General features: G+C 40.7%; 1 long non-coding RNA gene across 1 annotated transcript; it reads left to right on the forward strand.

The window, feature by feature from the left end:
- Nucleotides 1–10,463: 10,463 nt before the first annotated feature.
- Nucleotides 10,464–11,955, forward strand: LOC111270781 (uncharacterized). The gene is made up of 3 exons (XR_002686465.2): nucleotides 10,464–10,552; nucleotides 10,821–10,927; nucleotides 11,193–11,955. It is a non-coding gene; the product is annotated as an uncharacterized LOC111270781 (long non-coding RNA).
- Nucleotides 11,956–17,745: the final 5,790 nt, after the last annotated feature.

Raw genomic sequence — 17,745 nt, forward strand, 5'->3', positions numbered from 1 at the left:
GTGTGTGCGAGTTTTATGTAGAATGTCTGGTGCACGTGTTTAAATTAACGGTAAGTACTGCTGCTTATTTTTACTTGTGCCATTAATTTAGTCATTTAGATATATAAAATCGCTATGGTTCGATGCACCGTTAGATATCGTAAGGCAAGAAGTACGTGAGGTTCCAGAATATCGAGCTGATTTCTTCACCCATTTTTACATATGGCTAAACTTTCATACAGTGATGTTTATTATTCTGCTTATAATTTATCTCCGGGTAATGAGTCACTGCATCCCTTTGACTCTAAACAATTTATGTTGTGTATCATATCAAAGTGCTGTTCTGGTACAGGGATGCCCTACCCAACAATCATAAGCTGAAGTCATCGAAAGTCTCTGGTTCGACCCACTGTGGGCTTTATGTCTATCATTTAAGAGATTTATACATTTCTTTATCTAGGTTTACTGCCACCTATCTGGCGCTGGCATTAACTGTAGCTATGTATGCTTACCTCACAATTGCAAGATAAAATAACTGCTCATCAACGTAAAAGGCTACTGACCCTCAATTGATCGTTCGCGAAAGAACCACGATCCTAATTAACCCATTGTCATCTTTGTGCAAGCGGTAGTGAAACTCGTGACTTATGTCTAAGAAGAGATAAAATGCTCAATGTTTGGATTTCTTTTAAATAGGCTTGTTCATTCTCAACTGTTATGTATGCTTTCCCAAATGCGAGTAAAGACTGGGTCGCTTAATCTATAGGAAAAGTGACAAATCAAGTGTTCCTTCGATGCGATCATTACGAAACATGTGGTTTCATGTCTACCGGATTCTGATGCAGACAATTCAATGCGCAGGATTTACAATGTTCATCAGTTTCGCGCAGCTTTCCATAATTAGTTTTCGACCAAAGATATTTTCGCTGATTTCCATTTGGAGGGGAGCATATACAACGAGTATGGGTCTTACAATAAACTTTCAGTACCGGTAACTCTTTAGGCCGGGCGCGATTTTAGGTTTGCAGCAAATTATTCGTGTTGTAAACTTTTCAATTGCACAGATATCCTATGCTTCAAGCAAATGGGACGACGCAACAAAAAACCGCGCTCGTGACAAACAAATCCAACTAAGGAGAAAAAGCGGGCCGAAATTAGCTAGGACGAATAAACTGGACATTGTGCAAATGCAGCAGACAGCACGATGCCATCATTCGCCAGATGATGGAAGACCCGGGTTGGGACAAGCAGCCCAAGTTATAGAAAGAAGACCGGTTGTTAAAAACATACATGCATGAAGCCCTGGCGTCAATTAGAAAAATGCTGCTAGCACTGTAAAAAGCACTAACTTTATAGTGATAACTACCGATCGCTCGGCGGATACACTATCCCTATTTTGTCCGTCAAAGGCCATTTGTTGTGCTTAGTCTCACACAATTTCGACTGGATAATGTGTGTCCCTTTGATGTTCAGTTAGATATATTTTGTGACGCCCTCGCCATCCCACATTAACTTAAGAATTCGGCGAGATATCCCAGACAGATTCGATACACACTTTAAAGTGTAGTTATTTTAAAAGCCCACATGGGCTCTCGTTCGTTTTAATGCGTGCTGCTGCTGCTACCGTAGAAGGTTGAAGCACTCAGCTTGAAACGCCACTTCAGATCCACAAGTAGTTGTAGCAACCTTGTTCTCATTGTGCGTTTCTGTACGAAAGCACTTCATATACAATAATAATAATAATATAATCAAATATAACTTCAAATTACACTTTTTGAAAACTAGACGATATGTAACCTTGAATTAACTATTTAGTATTAGTTATTACGAACGAGGGTCAACACCTGTTTTTGATTGTCGTCGGACCTATGAGTCAAAGTACGACCAACGCAAACCTCATAAATAGCCTATAAAAGTATCTAAATCTACTTAGACTACCTTAGTAGAGTCCCATTGAAGCTTGCTTGTAATTTATGGGTATATCGAGCGTAAGCTAATCGTATTCTTATTTCAAACTGACCAAACAAAAGTACATGCAGAGGCTTTACAAGCGTCCATTTATCTTTACATGTTTTGCGCAGAGAATACAAAGTAACGATCGACATAGAAATCGTAACAAACCAGGATTCATTATTATGGAGACCCACAATGCCACAGCCCAATAGAACGCCCAGATTCTCATACAACGTCCTTATTCCCAGTAAAGGTAGTAACAGTTCCAGAGTAACAACAATAGCTCCAGCTTTTGTTGTCATAAACGATCACACGAATCTATAAATCCTAATATTTAGGGAAGATTAATGTTCTAACACTTGTGGTATGTGATGGGAAAGTACAAGAATGATTATACACATCAACAATTATCCTCCTTTTTTCTCTTCTTTAAGTAGGCTCTTTTTTTTTTTCTAAAAAACACAAGACTAAATCATGAAGCACTCATCTCTGAGTAGGCCAGTCGACCTGACTGGCCTACTCAGAGATGCGGATACTTGCGGACGTCCCGCTTGCTCCCTGCCTTCCAGTAGTCTCCGTTTCGCCACTGTCGGTACCGCCGCCGCAACGAAAATCTATCAGCCGCCATGAACGATAGACGATCGTCTCACTCTGAGGCATAATCGCAATGGGCTCAGTTAAACTATTTAAACATGCAGCTGACGTATACAAACAAGACCTGCAAATGAACGAAGGCGTCGTAGGAAATGAGGCACAGGTGACGTGCCAACTCTTCGTCCTCTACAACTGTGCGGGACATCTTTAAAGATTCGAAGTTTGCAATGTTGACTGAACTTTATTTCGCAATCGATGTCGGTTTCAGTCAATACAAGTTCCATATAAGAGCTCTATAATCAATCTGCTGTTTGCAGCTCCAGATGCTTCAAGTTTAATGCTTAGGACATTTTTCGCGCCTACCGTGTCAGGCAATCTAAACTCTATAAAAGCCTCAGCCTTTTCCGAAATGGCATGATCAGTAAATGGTGTATTCGAAGCTGCTATACTGAGCTGAACATGGGTGAATTCAAACATGTCTCAAAACTTTACGATAAACGGAACTTCCAAAGGTTCGAGCTTATAATGATAATGCATATTTATCAAGAGTCGTCAGGCTAATTCCGTTTAGAAAAACATTGGATTGTTCGTACTTCAGAAACAAGTACGTTCAAGTCTACCTTTTTGCCGGAGAGAGCCTTGAGTTGACCTCAGCCTCTATGAAAATAGCTGTACACGACTCCAGAAACAAATAGGCTCCACTTGTTAGATTATAATGAGGTGAAATCGACAACACTCTGCTCAACGCCTGCGTCGGCAAAAGTCCCCACAGTTGCTGTTTATCTTTAGTGATTATTTTCTCTGTTATTACTAATAGTAGCTGTTATTATATATTACTTGCAGATTTAGATTTTTTTTTTATTACGAATGCTATCGCTGTTTATCGAGACGAATAACCTTTTATAGATTTTTTTTCTCATTAAAAATGCAAGTCACCCAGATCCATACACACAAAGTAAGAGGAACAATTAGGCACTCTATAAAACTGGGCACGATGCCTAAACTCTAAAGAACAATTACAGCTAATACTCTCCGAGAACGAATAGAATGAGGTGTTAACAGAAATCTTTCGATTTCTGGCGTAGGTACAGTCAAATGAACGATGGTGATAGGAGAGGCAAAAAAAAAAAACATGCTTAATCTCTACTGTTATGTTTCGTTGCGAGCCCAAGTGCGTTTCAATATACGCCGCTAGGAACAGACGAGTCTTTCAGAACATCCCTTGTTTGTGTAGTTGAAATCTGTCTGGCTTAACATCTATATACACATACTGTATTGAATACTATATATAGGGGAAAATCAAAAATCCAAGGTGAGTGCCTGATCAAAAATGACTAAGAGACAGTTAGCTTCCATCGAACCTTTTCAATCATTTCCATAGTAATTACGGAAAACCCACTGCCATCCTACCTCGGACGTTTCATCGTACATTATGTTACATACAAGTTCTTGTGCTAATCAGGCGTAAGCATATACTGAAAATATTTATTTTCAGTGTAAATGTGTAACGAAAAAGCATGTCTTTAGTTCAGAAAATTTCCAACTTAGACTCTAAACTTAAAAGTTGATTAAAAGTTCAGCAAATTACTTTTAAGGCGCTCTGCTGCCACTGCAGGAATTATCATAACTTTTAGCCTGGAAAGTAGTACTAGCACAAAAACAAACGAGCTCGTTTTATTATAATTTTCTTTATAGAATAAAGCTCAGTGATTCGGTCTTTATGTATGTAAGATATACTCCCTCGTATATATATATATATATATATAAAATTTCAATACATATAACATTTATAAACATTATAATAATGATATAATGAATTAGTAAATAGATAACATTCGGAGAGCAGATCTGCAGGCTATATTCAACCCGGTAACAAACAACGCAATTTCTTTCTTGTTGGAGTCATACACTAGAGGGTGACAAGTAATACTCCTTGAATCGCTCGTTCAGAGAAGCCGTATATGTAAACGCTCTTCAGAAAGAAGGCCCAACAAAGCTTGTCGAGAGACAAACTGTCCAACCTTTTTCGTGTATCACTTTATGGCAAAACTCCGTTTGCCGTCCGTCTAAAAATGACATTCCATAATATTTTGACACTTTTAAGACATTTCATTGAAATCTGTTTACTTTCGGGTGTCGATTCGATCCCTTTGCCACGTTTCTGAAAAACCTTTAACACGCCACTCAATGTTTTCAAAAACAATATTTCCGAGTTCCACAGGGATAAATTATTTCTATTATTTTTTAACAACAATTGGTTGGGTGATTTTAGCTATTTAGATTGAAAACTATGTGTACAGAAGGACCTGTTGACCACGTAAGACTGTTAATTTTTTTTCCATCATCGGACCGACACTTGTTCACTTATCCAAACAAAGAAAGCCAAAAAATTTATCACTTAATGGTGTAAATTTGATAAGGTTGGCAAAAGGTTCGTAACGATTGACTTCTATGCATGAATATACGCATTCCTGGGTTGCCCTTATAATAGGCTCCTTGAGAACTTGAATGTATAACAGTGGGCTTTGAGAATCTACTAGGCTTAATTAATTGACTACCTGTTAGATTCTCAAAGCCCACTGTTATACATTCAGGTTCTCAAGGAGCCTCTTATAGGGGCAACCCAGCAAAGAAAGGCGCACGTCAGCTTGGTGACTTAACGAAACACATACTGGTAAATTGTCTAAGACCGACTTTTTAGGTCTATATCAATCGATGTAAAAATACCTGAAAATATAGGGAGCAAGGCTGGCCATTACAACTAGACATATTCATTAACGCTATCTTCTTTGAGGCGGAACACTTTGCGTAGGACTAGCATTTTTATTAAAAATAATTTATGAATTTCTTTGCCCATTACTATATTTGGACTCTTTTTTTATTAGCGCACAAGGGGTTTTTCGGGAAATAACGCTTTTATTACAAAATCCTTTTGGAAATTTTATATATACGTGCCACGCCCTCCTACCATACTATTGACGGTCGCAAGCTCTGATTTGCTTTTTGAATGGGACCGATTGCTATTCACTGTCTAAAAGCTACAGCGGGGTGTCAGAGATGTGAAACAGTCCGCAGAGACACACTTCGTTAGAACGACCGACCGACCTGATGACACAACAATAGACGCTACCTCACAAGATGCTACCGCACGACGGCACGCTCACTCTCGTGTTCCGAAGCGCTTTGTGGCTGTAATCAAGCGTCTAAGGGCTGCTTAAAAACACGTACCTTTGTATCTAGCATGTTATCTCAGTACCAACCTTTTTCTTTCTATTCCGCATCTTTAACCGAGAGGGTACGGCATGCATTCAGTGGTATATAGAAACCAGCATTAATCGGGAGCCTCTCCATGAAGGCGATCTCGAGACGTTCTCACGCGAGTTTTCTAGTCGTTGAATAGTCGTCGCCTATATCGTCTCCACTGCTTCTCAGATTCCCTTGCCGCACGCTGTTGTGTGCTTTTCTCCATTGGTCAAATTGCTGAACCGGCTTATTCCCTTTTCTATTTACCTACTTTTCTCTCTTCGTCTTCGGTAACGCGATGATCTACTTTCTATCACTTTCATCATTCCTAGCTCCTGTTCCATATCGGTTAACTTTTGTATTGCTGTCACGACTGGCAGTGGACACCGGAAGGCGGACTCTACCGATAGCGACGAGGTTCGCAGTCTACACCGCCTGTCAGAACGATATTCACGCCTCGAGAAACATAGCGGTGATGCTGTTTGTTGATGATAAAGTTGATAATCTGAACCGCCCATCACCTAGAGAATCGGTAAGTTCCTGACCATAAAGGGTATATCGTTGCCGGTCATTAATATCCGCCCTGCGTTTTTACCAAATAGCATCTAATATGAGCACAGAAAGAAAAGATGTACTCTAATTGGGTGTCGCTAAGGCATTTCTCAATAATCTCCAGAGTCGCTCCTACTTATAACTAAACTCGACGAAGATCTGCGGTCCGCTGTATCTCTCACTTCTGCAGATGATAGCGTGCCATGCTCACACGGGCGTCTTAAATGTAGTCAAAATGCAATGTTTAATGCGAGTTCAGAATGATGCCCGGGGCAAAAGGTTCTAGGATCATTCTGCGTTTGAAGTCGAAGTGGCTAATCAGATTTTTTCACTTCAGTTGCGGTTCTCAAAGCATCATGGCTCCCATCGCGCAGTCATGTACAATCTATAAGCGGTTCATCTCACAGGTCTCATATTGCTTTCAATATAAATATAATAAAGTACTTTATTGAAAACAACTTACTGCTCAGAGACTAATGAAGTGGCACCTCAGAGCATTGTCGGTTTGTGTGCAACGCTTGGCTTAGCTTGAAACACGACTGCTATCTGCCTCACATCTCTGTATGCTCATCGTTGTTGTTGTACTGCTGCAGACTATTTCCACAAAGGTTTACAAAGAACGTCATTAAAAGCTGGCCGTGGGCTACGTAAGAGTAAAGGAAAATCAACTCAGACCCTTAAAAATCTCCGATCATACGCGGAAAGCATACGAGTACAAAGCATACAGAAACGAATGCTAGTCGTTGACTAACACCAGCCGCTGAGCATGTTGTTGTTAATGTTATTATCTGTACAAGTCTCCAACTATTACCTGCTTGAATGGTACTTTCATAAAGGACGAGGATCTTGTCATCCACAACGAGCTCGAAGCCGTTTAAACGGTAGCCTTCACGGTAACTGAAAGCTACAAAATCAAACGACAAGCCTCCATCATTTCCTTCCCTGCTTGACTATCTATTATATCCAGTATCTGTCGTGTAATACTTAGAATAGAATACACATCATATATATATATATATATATATATATATATATATATATATATACATACATCTTAGATTTTTTATCGCTTTTAAAATAAAGCGGTTGATCCAAAGGTATCTGTGCAACGGTATTTGCATTTGTCCACTATTAGCCAATAAATTAAAGTGTGGACAATCCAGCGTTTTCTGAGAACTGTTCGCCTTGTAGAAACACGAGCATCAGATGCGGTTTGAGGGTAGATGGTCACTGTGCTGGTGGCTTTGAATCCGCGTATATACTTCATTCCCCTAAGCTTTTTTGCACCGTAAGCATTGGGAAATCGCGTACAAATAAGATAAATACAACGGCCGACAAGGGATAATTTACATGATATTAAGTAGAATTGTACGCCAGGCCATTAGCGGCCGTTCGAATTAAGGATACAGCTAAGAACATTCGTACAGTCAGTTCGCGCCAAAACACTAAATATGATGTAGTACTGTTATTTGTAGGTTAGGGAAAGAACAGCAGAAGCTACTGTCTAGTTTACTGTTAGCTCTAGAGAGACTACAGGCATCCAAAATGAAATCATACATTTAAGATACAAGGGCATAGATGTAATTCTGGTTCAGTTACCATCTTGACAGCTCTGGATCCCGAAAGCCACTCAAATCCGACGCCACTTTGACAAGTACTGCAAACTGACCGAACACACTAGAAATTAACTCAATAGATTAGAACCATTTCTTCATATTTATTAGGTAGCATTAAGATACGTATATACTATACCGTATCATACATACGACGGCCTCACGTACCGAATTAAAGCCAATATCATCCTCGGTTCTTTAAATAGTCGGCCAAGGACTCACGGGATTATTTGCTTAGTAGCTACTGAAGTTATTGCTAAGCCATTCTGCGTAACGATGGAACCTGTATGTAGCGAAAAGGGTACTATATATTCACAAGGTTATATTCATTAGGTTCATAAAGCTCGTGCACTCTTCATAGGCGCTTGTGGAAGCCGAGGACTGCATAAAGTGTCAGAGTATTTCAAACAGTTCGATGTACTTCAGCCGTTCCGCTTTAACAGTGCCTTTTTATCTTCCGTGACACATTCGGCCCCTCGTATTCCCCAAGGACAACACTAACAAAGGGCAGCATGGAACTGAATTTGTGACATTATGGCTCATCTTCTAGAGCTGAGTTATTATGCCGCTGAAGGGTCAAACTTGTGCTATCTTAAACAAGCAAAACTGAACTGCCAGTTAGAAGATGAAAGGTATAAGCCTATCAGCCATATTAGGGGACAAGTCCGGCTTTCAGCATTACATGCCGTTTCAACACCGTACAATTTCAGGTGATCTTCGCCTCAAGCGAGCACAGTGGAATAGGCTCGATGATATTTTTGAAAATAGATTTTGCACTTTAACATAGACTCTGACTAAGCAATCTTAGGTTTGCTTGTGAGATAAGCGGTTTGAAAAAACTTGATCGTCGAACCGCCGACCGCAGGGTAATATCCTTATTTTGAAACGAGGTATTTGCGCGTGGGCGTGGCTCGAAGTATGGCTATTCCAATCGACAGAGGTGATTGGTTATCCTCTAACTTTAACTCAGAAAATTGAATGGCTCACCAAGTAACTAGCTAACAGTGTTCCCCCTATTTTTCTGTTACAGGATAACATTCAAACTCAAACAAGCACAAAGCTTATAGTGACGAACACACACTCTAAAATCGGCCAAATATACAAATACCGTCATTTGTCACGATACACCTTGCGCTGCCCGGCCCTCTATAAATATCTTTGCCCCGAAGCAGTATCTGCAAGTACACAACGTTTAGGACATGGGCCAAGTTCATCTTTCATATTGACAGTTCAAACAACGCCAATGCACTTGAGAGCTTGCGTACAATTTAAACATAGCACAGAAATAAAATACGACATTTCTGTAGAAACGTTCGTGAACGGAAGCGTGTTTATATACCTGTGGTATTTTAATTGCTCGTATCGGCATTGTCATTATTATTACGCTGTTCCCATGTTGTGCAGAATCGATTTATTTTTATGGGTGAAAGTTTGTGTTAGTTATTCATTAACCGTTTCGCCAGCTGTATCATCGGTACTCACAATATCGTTTGTTTCGATCTTTTATTTGGTTCAATGTTTTTACGGCGTTAAATGGCCATATAGTGCATGGAGCCACTGTGCGGGAAATCGTTTGCTTACAATAACAGCAATAATGGCCGGTATATATATGCCTATGATATATAGTAGAACCCGAGTGGCTGTCAGCCGCCATTAGCTCCATTGTCCTCTCAGCTTCGTCTGCACTCTTTTGCCTGTTCTCCTCCGCCCTCAGATCTGCCCAGAAAAAGCCAAGCGTTCTGCTAGCTGCTATCTCTTCCCTCTGCTCCTCCTCAACCGTGTCGAAAAGGTCGAAGTACCTACTTATCTATCTATCGACCGACCGACCGACCGACCGACCTACCTACTGCTGTGTGCTATTTAGACCGACAGGTGCGGCGGTGGGAAGTACGCGGATGGTGAAAATCGCTGCTTTCTTGCCTGTGTTGATTTGGGTTTTCGCTGGAGCATCGCTTCTCCTCGTCCGCTTGTTTCCTACTACTTCTTAAGAATTGTTTCCATCTAGGAAGGATCGATGTTAAGCCAATTCTTCGACAATCAATTAAAAGTAGCACACCAACATATATTTAAGCAAAAATTGCCTATGAATATAATTTTGGGCGATGCGAACGTGGAGGTAGGTAGGTCTCTACTAAAAGTACTACAGTGGAAACCGGCTAATCGATCGAAAGAACGGCACACAAATATATGTATGTGTATTTCATCTTGATAATCATACATGACACAGACTATTCATCAATGTACAACAAACAGCTGAGAGCCATTTTGGATTAAAAATTTAATTTTGAACTATCCAAAGTTAATTAGGACAAAAAAATCGTGTGACAGTTGATCCAAGTTCATGAATCGAAAATTGTATCCTGTTAGAACTGCTATTCCCAAACAGACGATAGAAGTGGCACAAACAGAAGACGGAAAAAGGCACCGGGCCAGTGCACGTCACTAAACTCAAATTATCCTAATGACTCAGGACACTTCGCGACGTGCATACACTTCTCATGTGCATAACTACATACGAAAGCAGGCCGTTGTAGGCACGTTTGATACGAACATAACGTTCTTCCAATCTGATTACCGAGTGCAGTGGAAGGATCGGCTTTGACTGACTATAAAGTTGGGCAAGTTAAACAAAAAATAAGGTTACGCAAGGAAGATTGATTGAAATGAAACAGCAGCTCCCGTCGGAACGGTCAACCGTGTTTCGTCCAGTGGACAAAATTCTTATTAGATAACCTGCTAGTATATAATACGCCTGATGTCTTTGATATCAAGCGCAACATGTTGAATGTTATTATTTCGTTAGTAAAAAATAATCAATAAACTCGGGGCTTGCAGCTGCACTCATTACTGTTCCATACGTTTTTTAATATTACTTTCCCCTTTCAGTTCAGTGCGATGGTGCCAGTGCTGCCACACAGTGTCGAACGGCTCGCGTCCAACGTAAAACTACGTGCAGTTTTGAACCAAATTAGAAAGCCTCATATGACCTAAGGGTGAGTGAAGAAGCGCACTACTAGTGAATCATCGCCGAAATCGTTTGGTTAGAATGGCAAATTTCGTTAAATCAACGATATTCCTATAGTTTCAACACTTCATCGCAGTCGCTTATCCTATGTCGTTGTGCCGCTGGGGAGCAAATAAGCTTTTATATTCACTTTTTCAATAACCAGCTTGTTCGTTTCAACAAAAAATGAAAAATCGGTGATGTCTAACGACTACTCAACTGTAACTAACTGTTTCCGCTCTATCGCTTCAAAGATGTAAACGTTGCCGATGCATATGCCGAAAACCTATCAAACCACTTCGAAGCTGTCAAGGTGCTTGGCTTACGTAAACAGCATTCGCTAGCGTTAAAGGAAGAAGCGAAGGTTGAGCGCGTCATAGCGATTATTATGTTGGCGAAGTACGTCTTCAGGCGGATAGACGGCTGTCAAAATGATTATTTACCCCTTAGATTTTGGTGTTGATGAGTGAGAACAGTACGGTTCGAACATAGCGTCCTATACGACATATAACACACGTTGCTAAACTCGGAAAAATGGAGCAAAATTTGCCCATTTGGATGCAGCAAAAAATGCCGTCTGACCGAGATTTTTGTCATGTGTAATACGTGTATTTTCCCGTTCACCATCAGTGGTTAACTTTCAAAGCAAGCAAGGGAAACTTTCGATTCCAGTAAATAAAATCAATGTCGAGGCGCCTTGAAAATATTGCAGATATAAAATCGAAGATAATAGCAGGACCTCGTGAGAGCAAACTCTATGTCGAGAATCATCATTAGACACTTTCAGAGAACGTGGACGCCTCCAGACCGCATGTTGGATACGGACACGGGTAGCGCGTCGGCTAATATGGTGTCTATCAACAATCCTCAGCATTTCTATCGCTATATAGGGACAAAATGTTCCCAAGAGCCGCAGTTCTATCAAAGAATGCTTTCTGAAGCAAACAATTCCTGTCGTACGATAGCACGTATAGTTATTATATGAGTGAAAAAATAAAATAGTCTTACATACGTGTATATATTAGAGATTTGTTATTAAGTTTAGATTTACTATCTATTCACAACAGTGTAAAATTTACCAACACGCAAACGATGGCGTCCTTAGTCAAAGCAGCAGCGTCCGATTACAAAAAAAACAGTTGCGGCCTGTACAGGTTGCTACGCCGGCCGTTACTCAAGGATCAGCTGTGGACTAGTGCGCAAGTACGTATCGATCTGATCTGCATGTTGAATGACCAATGCGGGTAATCAGTCGTCCTACTTTTTTTGTCCCTTCCTTTCTCTCCGTTTCTCTGTTAAACCGTCACTATCCACATTCATGTGTTATAATAAAGCTACATTATAGTACACAACGCAGTTTAAAAGCATTACGACTTCGTTAAACGAACTTCAACTCAAGACCGCCTTGCTCTCAAGAGACATTAAAATGACCACGGAGACTAGGTATCGTAGCCTTTCGCGCGTTACAGAGAAGCACGTTTATTGTACATGTTTTTTTATTTTGGACTAAAGAATCAATTCATGTTTTAGGCAACAGAAAAATTCATATTCCACGCTGTCGCAATTGACGGCCTGAAAAATCACACTCAGCTGCCCCGTAACACGCAAAGCGGCGTCAGCGCCGTAGCACCGGTGTCGAACGTAAAAATTCAAGCATTTATTCTTAAGCATCCGTGGATAATGGCAGAGAAACTTCCTTAACATGTGAGAATTTGCTCACATTCAATAAGCCAAAGAATTTTAACGATTTCTAGTGAATCTGTCACGGCGTCTTCAGCTGGCGCTTACTCTCGACCGAAGGCTGATCCTCGCTTTCTTCCTTCACGAATTTTTAGAAACGGCCAATCTCTTTTCTTGAAGCTGTACCTGTTTCAAAACGAGTAAGACCCCCGAGGACCGAATTCCATGCTTTGTGTAGTCCGCAACAGGTGGAGTCATTTAGGTTCAAGCCAACAGTCGCGAAAAGCAACACATTCTCTGAAGCGACAGTACTTCACCAGGGGGTGGTGATTCCGCCTCTGTCGTCAAATATGCCAAACATCTACCGCGGATGGGTATTCATGCAGAGGGGTTGACTGCACAATGCATTCGTTCAATGAGTGACGAAGGATCATCGCTTTCCCCCGCCAGCCTATACGAACTACCGTATCAGCTGGGGCGAATCAGGAGGCGATGTCGGCGCTTACAAATCAGCTCCTTCCGAGTCAGTACAAACGAAATCCTAGTGAAGAAACCGTCTTTATTTGGGACAATGCAATAATATAATATCACGATATATGCATAAAATACACGATAGACATTCTCATTGAATGTTAAACATAAAAAATTTCGTCTGAGCACAGATTCGCTGATTCCTTGTGATACGCGAGCTCGAGACCCGGCTCTTTGACTAGAATACAATGAGCCGTATGGACGGTTACAGATGCTCGTCTGATCAAGCGCACGTACCGCTGATATAATACTGTTCAACAATTTCGCATGTCTGTAGGCTTGAATAAGGCTTGTTATTATTAGTTTGTTTATAGAGTAGAAAATGATTTGGTAGCCTATCCTCTTGATTTCTTTTTATGTTAGCCCCTTCGACAAAACGTTTGTGAAGAACCCATTATTATTTACATTTGTCCGAGATATACATCCGAGGTCCATTAATTCATCGCGGGGGAATTTTCTATAAATATTACTATATAAACGGTAACAAATAAACACGAATTTTCGCATTCTTTAAAGTTTAACGGAGCATTTGTAAAAAATCGTTTTTGGTGGCTATAATAAATCCGAATTAGATCTTATACCACTGCTTCCATCGTGTTACCATTTAGTATGCGTATAACGCATCCACAAAATTCAACTAAAATCTGTTTTCTACAATAAATTGGGAACATATTGGAAACGGACGCACTTCGGAGCCACTTCTCATTAACCAGTTATTGTTGTTATCGACAACATTCAGCGTGTTTATATATGCTTTCCGTCTCGTGCCTCACCTCAGGACTATGTACAATAATTGCATAATGTATGCTCAACATAAAAAGCTATTTTTCTTTTCTTAGATATAGTCTGTTTCGTTTACATCTGTGGATCGAGGTACTCTAGCGAATCGCAGCAAATTTTTCATGGATACAAAGCTTAGCATTCTGATAGGTTGAAAAACGTGTGGTAAAATGTGTTTAAGGTACGGTAAAAAATTTTTACCTGCGAAAGTCTAATATGCATTTGTTACCCTCGCTTATAACGTTCTCATACACGAGCGAACACCAACAGCGATACATCACAATCAGCTCCATGACCTTAACAAATTCGGTCAATGATCAGTTGTTCTAACCTATGATCTTACCTACAAATTCAAGAATCAGGATACAGAAACTTTGCTTATAATCTACTGTATAAGCAAAGGTTAGTCTCATAATTTTAAGTTCATGCATGGCCGTTATAGCTTCGGCCAGCATCCCATATCGACCACATAGCCCAGGATGGTCACGTCCGAACAGGGTGGCTAAGGAATTAAGAGAAACGTTATTGATAACCTATTTATTTCTAGAAAGAAATAGGAAGATACTCTTCGTTCAGGACTGAACACTTGATTCAGTTATGCCAGCAATCGTCCAAGGCGATCACCAGTGCACAAATGGTCGAGAGCGCTATAGTAACGCTTCTTCTGTGGCCCTAATAATGGTTATCGGTTTTAACAGCTCTACCTCACTTTGGGATACTTGATAACCATATTCGAAGAGACATTTATGTGCGGATATTTTAGTATACGGATGGGTTAGAGAAGTGCGTTAGATCTATACGGGATGTTCTACACAAGATGCGCCTGTCTTCATCCAGAGTTTTCCTTTAAGCAACAAGTACGCATTGGCGATGTTACGGAAAAAGACTTGCTGGAAAACTTTAATCGAGGCTCAATATGTCCGTGTGTGTGTGCAAACAGATTCCGGTAGCCGAGTGAATTGTTACGCGTAGCATCGTTTGTACTTACTCTGTGGAGATATTATATGTCTATAGGCAGCGAGCTCGAAATCTCAGAGTTACTGCTTGAAAAGCAGTACTATATAAAAGTGACGGTTCCTACTTGTTTTTTCGCAAGCCAATTTGGGCTGCAGAACCCGATGGGTGCTAGTCGCTATATATGGCTGGACACTGTAGAAGGCTATCTGACATTCTTGATTCTACCAATATGTTTTTGAATGATAGTGATACTGGTTCTACAGTGTTTAATTCACAGAACTCACCTTATTTTATGCGAACAGCAAAATCAACGATTTGCTACCAACCAATTGGTTAACTTTGATAATCCCTACATAAATCAAATCAGGTTCATCAATACCAATTTAATTCACTGCTCACATACATTTGGACCAGTAACACTATCACCGTTTCATGCGTACTCTGAAAACAGATCGTAAACTAGAAACGCTTTTCGGTCTTTTTGAGGAGCACTATGTCTGAAGATTAGAACTAACAGGTCAATGTTAATTTCCCAAAAATGTCATAACCCAGTAGAAACAGAGTAGGTCTTAAATCAACATCGAATTATGCCAGATTTGACTAACCTCCGGAGTAGGTTCCTCACAAGTACAGTATAACTATTGTAGAACATGGTAACAGGTACACTGAAACGGTGTGTTATCTTTGAAACAGCAAAACGCCTATCTGTATACGTATTTTGTATGTGTATACACACAAAGCAATAAGCTGTATCATCATAAGTACCTATATTAACTCATTTAGCGTAATGATGCCTCGCCGCACCTTCTGAAGCACAGATCTATACTGCTTTCGATTTTAAGCGCGGTTTGCCTGTTCGGTTCGCCCTAACAGATTGCACCTATTGTTGGCAGTTACATCGATATAGATAGACAGAGGGGAAAATAATGAACGAGATCAACTATTCCTTTCTCATTAACAAGCGACCGCCTGTTGTGTAGTTCGTCATCGAGTCATTATATATAGTGTTTCGGTATAGTAAGCTGTTGAAAGACTCGATGACCTTAGCCGTCACGCTTTTTAACTCTTGCTCTGTAAGATATAAAAGGCGCAGGGAGCAATGCTTTATTGTCAAAATGACGCGAAGTAAATCAGTAATTTCTAATATATCTATATATGAACAAAGGAATCGATTATGTATATAATCGTATCACGACGGAGTGATCCTTATTATTTAACGTGTGAGAGTGTGTCGTATAAACTGCATTGGAATACAGTTTTTCTGAGCGGCAAAAACTTATTAGATAACAGTGGTTTGCCTCCGCTTAGGGCAGCGACATAAAAGTTTCAACTTGAAAACGACACCCGCAAATATCCGTAGTGCTGCTTTCGAAACCGCTCCAGGCGTATACAATAGAGATTCAGGGAAAACACGTGCATGTACAACATACGCTTGATAAGGCAAGAGCCATTTGGCAGACATATACTTTACAGATATAAAATAAAGGCCATCGAACTTTCAAGGAATTTTTGCCTCACCCTTTACGTTCGGTACATAAGATGTTACACGTTATTGAAACGGGTCCTTCTGAACTTCTCTAAATGCTACTTTAGTAGACATCTGGAAGGAAATTCTGACAATATGCGATAGATAGTGCCCTGTGTATTGATGCGCATAGCGAATATTACTTATATTGCAATCCCTTATCTGAAGCACAATAGATCACAAAAAGCCAGCTGTAGCTTTATGGCTCATTGCATTTAGTGGCAGTTAAACGGATCGAGCTCTGGAAATAGGTGAAGAATGATGTACAACAACTTTTGACGTCAACTGCAGGTTGAAATAGCGTTGGGACCAGCTCACAGCAGGCACCGAAATCGCGAGCGACGGGGCTGAAGTGGGTTCTGTTTCCAAGACTTCGCCGCCCGTTTTTTTGAGCACGTCACTATGACTATTCTCGACCCAATCTGCCGCGGTTGTAACTTCGCCACGGCCGTTAAATAGATTCTGCAGCTGGAGTCCGTGGCATATGCTCGCAACTGGCTTCAATTACATCTTTTAAGAGTGGTCCTTGAGTTGCTTCTCAAGTGGGCAAGGCCATCGTTTAGAACTACGTGAATCCGGTTCGAGGCCTAGCTGTTCAGGAGGTTCAGGAAAGATACGACCCCCAGCCTGTTCGGAAACCTGAAATACTCCGATCCGATTTCGAAACACTGGACTGGGTAGGGCCAAACTCGCTTGTGCTGTGGTTAATAACGGTTCGGAGGACACGTTCTTAGTAGTCGATGAGTTCGCGAAGGATTTTACCTTATGCAATTCGTGTCTACCACGAATATTTCAGTTTTTAAGTAAGTTTGATACACCTGTCGTGCAGCTGCTCTTCTAAGCTATATTTTATATGCAAAGGTCAAAATGAAGTATCCAAGGATCTCAACTTGACAGGGTCAGAAACCGCTTCACGGGAACGCGTGTGCATATCTGTAGCAAGCTTCATGGAGCCCTTTTTTGATGTCATTGCCTTTTTCGAGCTCGGCGCGGAGCTGACGGGAAAGCAGCCTGGCCGACTTATCGTGGCTTTCACCACGATGAGACACTGCGACGCTTTCGTTGGAAAATCGGATAAATTTATTCATATCAGTCTCGATCAACCCATAATGACCCACGGATCACAACCAATCCACGTGTAGCCGCGACGCATTTCCGCAATGGAGGACAGGTTATAAATAACAAGGTTCAAAGCCATGCTGCGAGATCATCGAACTCTAGTCCAGCCCGTGTTCTTCTCTCAATGTTTCGTAAAAAAAATTAACTGCCGCAGATTGAATGCTTACAAAGCGGAAATACTGTACCCGTTTCCGTGCACTGGCGCTCCCTCAGAG

The sequence above is a fragment of the Varroa jacobsoni genome, unplaced genomic scaffold (assembly GCF_002532875.2).
Source record: "Varroa jacobsoni isolate VJ856 unplaced genomic scaffold, vjacob_1.0 contig00121, whole genome shotgun sequence".
Lineage (NCBI taxonomy): Eukaryota > Metazoa > Arthropoda > Arachnida > Mesostigmata > Varroidae > Varroa > Varroa jacobsoni.